The following is a 12040-nucleotide window of genomic DNA, read 5'->3' as shown; positions in this document are numbered from 1 at the left end:
AATATGTACACATCGCAGACAGCAGAAGAATGCGCCAACACCAGCCAGCAAACCTGTTTCACAACTAAACAGATTTGCAGATGCCTACAGAATGCAGGTACAGAAAATACATTCTGTGAAAAAAGTACCGGCGATTGTTCAATAAAACGCAAAATAATTCGTTAATCATCAAAATTTATTTTGTCGCCTTCAAAATAGGATCCATTCGAAGCAATTCACAGAGGTATGCCAACGATTAGTCCAGTCATCAAAGCCCGCGCTTTAAGCGCGTTTGAAGAGATCTTCTTCAGCTCCTTCAGCGAATTCTTCGCAGCGAATGGCCTCTATTGACTCAAAGCGGCGCCCGCGAAGTGGCAAATTAAGTTGTGGGGAAAAGCAAAAAATCACAGGGGGCTAAGTCCGGTGAATACGGTGTTTGCTCGATGATATTTGTCGAGTTTTTGGTTGAAGAAGTGTTCACAATATGAGCCTTGTGAGACGGTGCGTTGCCATGATGCAAGATCCATGAGTTTTCTTTCCACAAATTGGGCCGTTTCCTACTCACATTCGCTCTTAAACGACGCATAACTTCCAAATAATATTCCTTAATTACCGTAGTACCATTTGGAACGAGTTTCAAGTGCACAACTCCGAGATAATCAAAGAAAACGAGTAGCCTGACTTTCACTTTTGACCGACTTTGGCGTGGTTTTTTGAATTTCGGCTCATGTGGATGCGCGCCATTCAGCCGCCTGTTGACTGGCCGTTGCATGTTATATACCCACGTCTCATCATCTGCTATGATGCGCTGGATAAACGTTGGGTCCGTACTCACTTGCTCAAGCATGTCTTCAGCCACCGTCTTTCGATGAATTTTTTGAAAGAAATTCAACTTTCTTGACACGAATCGAGCAGCCACGCGTCTTGGTGTCTCATGCCCAATTGATGGTGTAAAATATTGTGAATTAATTCGTGAGACACGCTAAAGTCACGAGTTACCTACCTCAAACTTAAATGATGGTTTGAAGATTTTCCAGCACCATTTCCTTGACTTTGTCGACGTTTTCATGCGTTAAAGACGTTAATGGGCGACCAGATGGGGTCAAATCTTCCACGATTTCTCGGCCCTCTGCAAAAGCCTTGTGCCACTCGTATACCCATGTTTTTGATAAAGCACACTCGCCGTAGGCTTTCTGCAAGATTTTCAACGATTCGGCACACGAAATCCCATTCAAAACACAAAACTTAAGACAAATTCTTTTTGCGATATTTTTATCCATGGAGAAAACCGCAAAGCACACCGACGGTTGACCGATAATTAAATGCCAAAAACAAGCTAATTGACAGATCGCGCTCAAACTCTGCGATACTATAGAAAACAGTGGTACCAACATTCCAGCAAAAAAAATTTATACTACACATGCGCGCTTTTTAAATGAACAATTCCCGATATTTTTTTGACAGAGAATATTTACAGTTGCAGATACAGGCAAGTACTCGCATTGCTGGCCTGATGGGCTGTTGGTGTTTTGGAGCACGCCTACCCGCAACTTCTGATTAAGTCCTGTACAAATTTGCTGATTTGTTGTCAGTTGGAGCACAATTTTATCGTATACTCATTTACGAAGAGCGTAAAGGAAAAAAGCAAGCATAAGCTACACGCTTGTTGTTTTTATAACAGCCTAAAATATTCCCTCTAAAATTGTGGGTAATGCTCAAAGATGATATATAGTATAGATACCAAGCTTGCTCGTTAGATGTGGTGAAAAAAAATTTTTTTTGAGGGGAACTTTGGATCTCTGTCAAATTCGCTCAGAGCCGAATAACGGTCTGCTAGGTAGTACCCCTCTGAAAATCTTTGCACCATGGGTAATGCTGCTGCAGCGCCAGTCTTTGGCGGCGTGAGCGCGCGTACACGTTTCGCTCGTAATTTCTGCTTTCTTCAGGAATTCAGCTGAATTACTTTAGCCTTATTTTGTAAAATGTAACTGGTCGCATTTACATCTACACACAAATGTAAATTAAAAATGAAACAACTTGAAAGCAATAGTTGGCAACGCAAAAAATGCTAAACATAAAGAAAGAGTGATCGTTTTTGTTTTTTTTTTTTTTATTTTAGCTTAGCTTTATTGGTATGACATTGTAAAAAGAAAAATAGTAATAGTTAATTTTTAGCAGTAGTTTTGCTATTAATTATGGTGCATTAGAGCTGTGCGATATGAGAAAATCACTAAATATCCCAAAGTATATCGAAATGCGAGTATTTAACGCTTTCGATTTTATATTTACACATTTTTTATTGTTCATACATGCGTATATGTACTATGTATGTATGTATGTATGTGTGTATCGTCAATTAGTCGCTCAATCGCATAGCTTTGTTGCTGCTACTTCAAGCGAACCAGCAAAGCAAAAACAAAAAGTGAATTGAAAGTTATGGCCTTATTTCTCAACTAATAAACTTTAATTATGTGTGTAATTTGCAATTTAACAGCTATTAAACTATTCATAAATATATCGTAAACTGTATTATATTGCGTATTTTTAGTTGTGCATATTTAGAGTGATAATGCAAAAACAAAAACAATAATTATTTCAACTGTCTTTATGAAAAATTTAAGTAGGTACGAAAAGTATGTATTTAACTATTTAAAAAAAAAGTATAAGAAATTAAAAAAAATATATAAAATTGTAAACTTTAGTTAGTTAAAAAAAAAACACAAACATAAAAAATAAAAAAAAAAATAAATAAATAAATACAAATAAAATATTATTATGCAAACTATATACTTCCATTAAATAAATTCTATTTTTATTTCTCAATTTAGCAGCTTCAATTGAATTATAAATTAACCCTTTGGGTACGAGTATCGACATATACAGTATCGGACGAAACATTTGCAACTAAAATGTGGGCAATGAAAACTTTCGTTTGCTCAGCCGTTATTTGTTTGGAACCTGTTAATTTCACTTTATTTGTAATAAAAGATGTTGATTTACGTAAATAAAACAAATTTATTCAAATTCAACAGTTCATATCTTAAATTTAAAAATCAAATGTGTCCAACACCTGTATCTAATAAGACAAAACAATTGCAACTAAAGGAAATCAGTAAACGATTTTTATTAAACTTAGTATTTCGTGGCAAAACCATTGCTCTGAATAACAGCTCTGCATCGTCTCGGAATTGAAGCTATAAAATTGTTAACTATCGTTTGTGGTATATTTCTCCATGCCTCCAGGACTCTTTGGAAAAATTGGTCAGTATTTGCCACATTAGTCCGATCAATTCTTTTTTTTTACTATTTCCCATAGGTTTTCTATGGGCTTAAGATCTGGGGATTGTGGGGGCCACTCCATTACGTCCACTTTATTCCTCTGGAACCATGATTTCAGGACCTTCGCCATATGCTTCGGGTCATTATCCTGTTGGAAGACCCACTTCAAGGGCATTTCCCACACAGCATGTGGCAGCATTACCGATTCCATAATGTCCCTGTAAACGTACTGGTCCATTATGCCCATAATACGGTGGAGTGGTCCCAAACCAGCAGCAGAAAAGCATACCCAGACCATAATGTAAGCACTATGCTTAACAGTCTTTACACACTATGATTTTTGAAGACGCTTGTTACGTGAGCGTCGAACGTAGGATACGCCATCACTTCCGACCAAATTAAATTTGGATTCGTCGCTGAAAAGAACAGCTTTCCACTTGCTTAATGGCCAAGCTATGTGATCCCTTGCGAACTGCAATCGTTTTTGTTGGTTACGCTTACTAATAAGCGGCTTCTTTGCTGGTCGGTACGTCCGTAAATCAGCTTCAGCCAGGCGACGACTGGCAGTTTTTGAGCTGATTGGTAACCCAAGCTCCTTTACCAATTGGGGGGCACTTCTAAATGGATATTTTTTTACCTCTCTCGTTATCAGTTTGTCAGTTCTTTCATCCGTTTTTCTTGGTCGGCCTCCTCGATGCACCACCGCGATAGTTTTGTTTTTTATAAAGTTCGCAATATTTCGAGAAATTGATGACTTATGAATATTATATTTTATGGATATATCTTTCTCGGGCATTCCTTTGTTATATTCATCTACAACACGCGCGCGTAATACTTCACCGAACTTATTTCGAGTCATTTCTTCATTTAACTCAACTTTACAAAAAAATTGTGTTATCGCCACAAATTCTGCACAAAACTGATGTTCACAAATTTACACGATTAAACTAAACTCAGAACAGTTAGAAAACAAAACCAAGCTCAAGCATTTTTACCGTTATATAGCTAAGCTCACAAGGTTGCAATTATTTTGTCGCTCATAGTTGCCAGATAATTTTATTTTTTTTTAAATACAGCTACAAAAAGGAAAGGATCTTGAAAAGATTTTTTGGAAAATATTACTCAGATGCTCTAGTATCCATAGCGTGAAATTGAATTGCAATTGAGTGAAGAATGACATTATGACAAAAAATAAATTGAAGGCTGCATTGCAGTTGTAAATGTTTTGCCCGATACTGTAGCCGCCCAAATTAGTTCGTAGCAGCAAGGCTCGTGACGTCTGAGCGATAAGATACGCATAGGTATTGAAATGAAATTGAAATTTGAATTGGTCGAACCAAGGAGCACCAAGAGAATTGGTGACTCCTAAAACACTCAGGCTAAAAAGCCCAATGTAAAGGGTTTTCCAATAACAGGTGTTAATTTGAATAGCCCGCTATTTCGGTAGAGGTCACTTTTGAAGCTATCATTTTTTGATATTTGACAAGTATATAGAAACTACGCTAAATGATTTAAAAACGCACTGAAATGGTTAAAATTCACTATAAAAATGGTGAAAATTTGGCAGAGGCGGTTCGGTACAGAAATTGGAGAAAAAATTCCAACTGTCGGGACAATTTAGTGATGTGAGGAATAAAACCCCTGCACGTCGCTCAAGTATAGCCGAAAATGTTGCTGTTGCAGCCGAAAGTGTTGAAGAAAACCCAGGTTTGTCCATTCCTCGTCGTTCTTTGGAATTAGGCATTCCACAAACATCATTACACCGTATGTTGCATAAAGATTTGGGTCTTAAGGCTTATAAAGACCAGTTAACACAATAACTCAAGCCAATCGATCATCAACAACATCGTGTCTTTGCTGATTGGGTCGTTGAAATGCATGAAAATGATCCGTAATTCCATCGAAAATTCATCTTGAGTGATGAGGCCCATTTCCACCTCGTTAGCTTCGTCAACAAGCAAAAATGTCGGATCTGGAGCTTAGAAAATCCCAGAGTTATTGTTGAAAAGCCTCTCTATCCTCAACGTTTGACTATTTGGTGCGGCTTATGGTCCGTCGTTTGAGTCATTGAACCTTACTTTTTCGAAAATAAAGCTGGACCAACATTTACGGTGATTGGATTGCGCTATCGAGAGATGATTAACGATTTTTCATGGCCCGAATTGGATGGTATTGATCTGGACAAGGTTTATTTTCAATAAGACGGCGCTACGTGCCACACAAGCAACGAAACCATTGATCTTTTACGGGAAGAACATCTCTTATTCGAAAACCCTTTATTTAGAACTCTAAAAAGAGGTTTGATAGTTAAGGGGAAAAGGAGAAAAGTATCAGAGAAAGAGATAGGAAAGAATAGAGACAAAAACAGAGACAGAAGTAGTTAGTGCTGTGCGAATTTTCCAGATTCTTTGGTAAATCTGTAAATATCCTCCAGTTTTAGGTAACGCATATTGCTCATTCTCACGACATCGGAACCCAAAACTCGTAGCCGTGCTCTAGCAAAGGCAGGACACTCACACAGAGAAAGTGCTCAGTGCTATCCGCCTCCTCCAAGCAAGGCAGGCACACTGGGTCTTCAATGATTCCAATGGTGGTCATATGCTGACCCTATGGGTTGTGTCCTGTAATAATGCCGACCATCAACCGAACGTCTTTCCGTCCAAGTTTTAGTAGGAAGTTTAACAATTTTCTGTTTGCAGTTCTGCAGCGTTTTAGACCGCACCACAGCTCTTTATGTAGATTGCATATATAATCGCTGATCCAATTCTCTGGCCCTTGTGGGGGAACCGCTAATCCACGGTTGGCCAATTCATCGGCAATTTCAGGACCTTGAACAGCGGAGTGTCCTGGAGCCCATATAAGTACAAGCCTGTTTTGTCTTGCGACAGAATTAAGCTTCTTCTTACATTCTTGAACAATCTTTGAGGTTTGCTTCGCGTTCTCCAAGGTTTTCAGTGCAGCCTGACTGTCATCTTTCCAGGAGCAGACCACAGGTTCTTAAGGGAACCCCATCCTCTCATTTTGTGACGAAACTGTCTCCAAATTTCCCTGTCTAGCCAGCTCATCAGCCCAGCAGTTTCACTCTATGCCGATGTGACCGGGAACCCAAATAAGCCTGGCATCGAAGTATTCGGATGCAGTCGAGAGAAGCCAAACATTGCCGTCCAACCTCGACTATCCGTCGACTTCGAACTATCCGTGAACATGTTTGCCATGACTTGCGGCCAAATGTTACATTCCGCCCATTCATCCCTTGAAGGAATATGAATGGAAGAAGGTCCGCTCTGACTTAGCGTAGGTGTACAATGATCCAGCACCAAGGGGATGAACTCAAAAATTTTAAGACTGCTAGAGTGTCCGTAGCTTAAGTCGCTAGAGTAGGAGTGGTATGGAGCGCCCCACTGATTCCAATGAGGGCAGACCTTTGTACCCTCGCCAGCTTTTTAACTGATGATATCCTTTCTAGCTAGATCCACCAGACAAGAACTCGGTACAGCAAGGTTTGAAAGCAACGGAAATGTATGCACGAATGTTAAAAGTGTATAAGGACTTTTCGCCGTCAATTAGTATAATAGAAAGATGGGTTGCTGAACTTAAATGTTGTCGTACAAGCCTTGAAAAGCTGTGTGCCGAATGAATGGGTGGCGCATTCGTCAATAATGAAACTAAAATACATTCGAATGCGCTTCTTCAGCAACATTTAGAGCGTTTCGAAAGGATAAAATAGATTGTGTGCATCGGTTCATCTCTATGGATGAGACTTGGGTCTATCACCATGATCTTAAATCAAAACAGAAGGCTAAAGTGTGGTTAAAATAATAAATAAGAAAAAAAATTATAAAAACTACTTGAAAAGCGGTTAGAATAAATCAATTCATATTTAAACAAAACAAAATTCATTTTTTAATGTATTGAAGGCAGTAAAAATACAAGGTAAGCTTATTTAAGAAATAATTTTGACGTGATAACGTCTTATAATTCCATTTAACAGGCTGCACGCACGAAAAAATGTGTCGTTACTTTGCTCATTAGTGTTACCTTGCTCATTGCCGTTACCTTGAATGAACTGCAAGCGAAAGCGCGGAACGAACGACAAAGCAAACAAAGCAAACGAACGGCAACGTTCGACATCTTGCTCTCTCCTACTTAAGTGAGCGTATATGTGTATGTATATGCGCATATGTACATATATAAATTCACGTATTTGTATTTGCATATGCCTTCTTATTGATTATTATTAATTTGATTTACTTGAAGAATTTAAAATAAAACCAAGTTTGTTAATAATACCTGTTGTTTTAATGTTATTATTATTTTTTGACGTGATAACGTCTTATAATTCTATGTAGCCGGCTGCACGCACCAAAAAATGCGTCGTTATCTTGATCATGCGTCGTTACCTTGCTTGAACAGCATGTTATGTTATGTTATGTTATGTTATGTTATGTTATGTTATGTTATGTTATGTTATGTTATGTTATGTTATGTTATGTTATGTTATGTTATGTTATGTTATGTTGTGTTATGTTATGTTATGTTATGTTATGTTATGTTATGTTATGTTATGTTATGTTATGTTATGTTATGTTATGTTATGTTATGTTATGTTATGTTATGTTATGTTATGTTATGTTATGTTATGTTATGTTATGTTATGTTATGTTATTTTATGTTATGTTATGTTATGTTATGTTATGTTATGTTTTGTTATGTTATGTTATGTTATGTTATGTTAAAGTATATTATGTTATGTTATTGTTAACTCATTCTCTATTTCTTTTGAAAAATGCAACCATTCAATCAGTATTTTCTTATGACGTTATCACGTTAAACTATCGTCAGTAAACCGACTTTACAGGCAACCTCTTTTTAGCATTTTTTCGATCTGGCGATTCAAGGAAATTCTTCACGAGAATAGGTAAGATTATACACATTTAATGTCTCAAAGGACCGATAAAGCGATATGGTCGCAAGAAACGAGCTGACAACTGAAGTGAGCTACTCTAATCTCAACATTCTTTAGCATCACCTAGCAGATTTGGAATCGGCAGCCATCCACAGTATTTTATCGCTTTTCCGACAGACAAAGTGGTTTCGCTACATAACGAATTAGAGGAGGGGACTTGAGTCCAAACTAATGGTATCACAATGGATCCCAGTCATAAATAGGCCCCCTCTATACACTTATAAAGAGTGGCAAACCGACGTCACACATCTTGTCACTATGTTTACTGTTACCTACATCTGATTACAACTTTCGAACCTATTTGCTACCCTTTTTAAGCTAGCATGCGGCAATTATTAAGAAAATTATTGTCATTAATCATTGAATCATCATGAGGAAAATTAGTTTAGCATAGTTTGACAAATGATTTATGGTTGTATGAAAAAGTTTACGTAATCCAGCGGTTAGATATCATTTGTCCTGCGCTGTTAACGTTTAGGCGCACTTTTGAGAGCAGATTATCTAATTTTCTTGTGAAAATTATTAATATAATAAATTTAATAATTGTGGAACCACATCCAAGCGCACACCACAAATAGGAGGAGGAGCTCGGCCAAATAAAAAATAAAATAAATAATTGGCGCCTACACTTCTGTTAGGTGTTTGGCCGAGCTTCTCCTCCTATTTGTGGTGTGCGTAATGATGTTGTTCCACAAATGGAGGGACCTACAGTTTCAAGCCGACTCCGAACGGCAGATATTTTTATGAGGAGCTTTTTCATGGCAGAAATGCCCTTGGAAGTCTGTCATAGTCTGGCGAGGGGCGACCGCTATTAGAAAAATGTTTTTTTTATTAATTTTGCTTTCACCGAATTCCGAATGGTAATCACGCACCAACCCATTCGGCTACGGCGGCCAAATACCTAACAGAAATGCATGCGCCAATTATTTATTTTATAATAAAAAAGTTTCAACCAAAATTTTTAATTCATTTATCAATTTTATTTTATCTATACTAATATTATAAAGAGGAAAACTTTGTTTGTTTGTTTGTTTGTTTGGTTGTAATGAATAGGTTCAAAAACTACTGGACCGATTTTAAAAATTCTTTCACCATTCGAAAGCTACATCATCCACGAGTAACATGGATTATATTTTATTTTGGAAATAGGGCTCGAGATATAGGTCAAAACGTGGACCCGGGTAACCTTCGGATGTGTATGTACAATATGGGTATCAAATGGAAGCTGTTGGTGATTGCTTTAGTCCAGAGTATTTTTGATGCCGCTCCGTGACTGGGGTCTCGAGATAGAGACCAAAACGTGGACCCTAAAATGTGTTTGTACAATATGGGTATCAAATGAAAGCTGTTGATAAGTGCTTTAATACGGGGTAATTTTCATACCTATTGATGACTAGGGTCTCGAAATATATGCCAAAACGTGGACCCGCCGTGTCTATGCACCGAATTAAACCAAACTTACACACATTGTTAAGTAAGTATTGAAAATGGGTTTCGTAAAGTTTGGTTGTAATTCGGAGCAGTGGCAACGGGTACAGCGTTCTTTTGAACCAGCCATAATGTCGCTTACTTTTTTAACGCTTGGGGCGGAACTGAACTGTCAAATTGACAGTGTGAGTTACAATGTGTCAATATTTCTTTCTGATTTGGATGCCATAAGGAAAAAACGTAAGTGCAACATGTAAAAATTGTTTGTGCATTTTTTTGGAGTGGATTTTGGAACAGTGAATAATTTCTTACGAAATTTGAGAATTTAATGTGAAATCCGAATGAAATTATTTGTTCGTGCTCCAATGCTTAATAAAACATATAAATTGCAACGAAAAATTCATGGATGATCAGGAAAAAAGACGATTGTTTCTTAGTTATTCATATGCGTTGATTTGAAATTTAAAAACAATCTTTTTTCCTGATTTTCAATTTATATTTTATATTTACTCAAAAACAAATAGAAAAACAAAAAAATATTGTTTATGCCAAAGCGCTTGAATAAAGAGTAAAGAAATAAATAATATGAAAACCATATATTTTCTGTTCTAAACCATATCTATTCTATTTTAGTGTGCCCAGCGAAGGGGGCCGGGTTTGCTAGTTATTAATATAATAAATTTAATAATTGTGGAACCGCATCCAAGCGCACACCACATATAGGAGGAGGAGCTCGGCCAAACACCTAACAGAAATACATGCGCCAATTATTTATTTTATAATAAATTTTTTTATTTTATAAACCAAAATTTTTAATTCATTTATCAATTTTATTTTATTTTTTATATTTATGATTTTCATATCATAATAACTGCATACACTCATCGCCTTACCCAAAGTCTCCGCAATCGCAATACAACTCTACGCGAATCTGAGTGTGTTCGTACTGTGATAACTGCGGTAGTGGTACTTTTTTTGAGACGGCATCGTTCTGTCTCATAATTGCTGCAATAAATACAAGCGTTCTGCCAGCAAATAAATGGAAAGGGCGAAATGTAAATTTGAATTAAATAAATACTACTCTGGAGTTTAATATTGTTTTATTCAAATAAAATCAAATTTGATCCAATTTTTGACGTGATAACGTCTTATAATTCGATTTAACAGGCTGCACGCACGAAAAAATGTGTCGTTACTTTGCTCATTAGTGTTACCTTGCTCATTGCCGTTACCTTGCTCATGTGTCGTTACCTTGCTCATTGCCGTTACCTTGAATGAACTGCAAGCGAAAGCGCGGAGCGAACGACAAAGCAAACAAAGCAAACGAACGGCAACGTTCGACATCTTGCTCTCTCCTACTTAAGTGAGCGTATATGTGTATGTATATGCGCATATGTACATATATAAATTCACGTATTTGTATTTGCATATGCCTTCTTATTGATTATTATTAATTTGATTTACTTGAAGAATTTAAAATAAAACCAAGTTTGTTAATAATACCTGTTGTTTTAATGTTATTATTATTTTTTGACGTGATTATGTTATGTTATGTTATGTTATGTTATGTTATGTTATGTTATGTTATGTTATGTTATGTTATGTTATGTTATGTTATGTTAAAGTATATTATGTTATGTTAATGTTAACTCATTCTCTATATCCATACAAAATATCTATCAAACAAATAAAATTAAAATTTTCTTTTGAAAAATGCAATCATTCAATTAGTATTTTCTTATGACGTTATCACGTTAAACTATCGTCAGTAAACCGACTTTACAGACAACCTCTTTTTAAACACCCGTTCGGCGCGAAATAACTTCTGCAATGTTGCGGCAGCTAATCAGCTGAGTGTTATTGAGTACCAGGGCCGTAATATTGTTGTATTTGTTGAGTGCGGTGAACATACCCTATGCTTCCGCCAATGACTATTTATAAAAATAAACGTTTGAAATAACTAATGCTTGACCTTTATGTTTTTATTAAATACGTAAATGCACTCCGATTTTGGAAAGGCGTGAATAGATAGATCGCAAAATAGTGAATAGCTACGAATAGCGTGAATTGTCAAAATTGAAGTTAAATCGCGACGACTTTTCACCTTATAATGCGTTCAAGGTGGGCCAAATAAGACCTACTAATGTTAAGCACAAATAACTTTTTCATTTTTTGACATGTTTATTTTTCTCTTTTTGTAGGTTATAATAGAATTGTTGAAAATTCATTATGGAACCCTACCGCAAGACCACCAACAACGACTACAATACGCTATTCGCTTAACACAATTAGCCACACAAATTGAATTTTTAAATAATGTTTGATGTCGTATGAAGCGCATTTCCATTTAAATGGTTATGCCAACAAACAAAACTGTAGATTGTGGGG

This window comes from Anastrepha obliqua, chromosome 3 (assembly GCF_027943255.1).
Source record: "Anastrepha obliqua isolate idAnaObli1 chromosome 3, idAnaObli1_1.0, whole genome shotgun sequence".
Lineage (NCBI taxonomy): Eukaryota > Metazoa > Arthropoda > Insecta > Diptera > Tephritidae > Anastrepha > Anastrepha obliqua.
Note: the sequence above shows the minus strand (reverse complement) of the source record.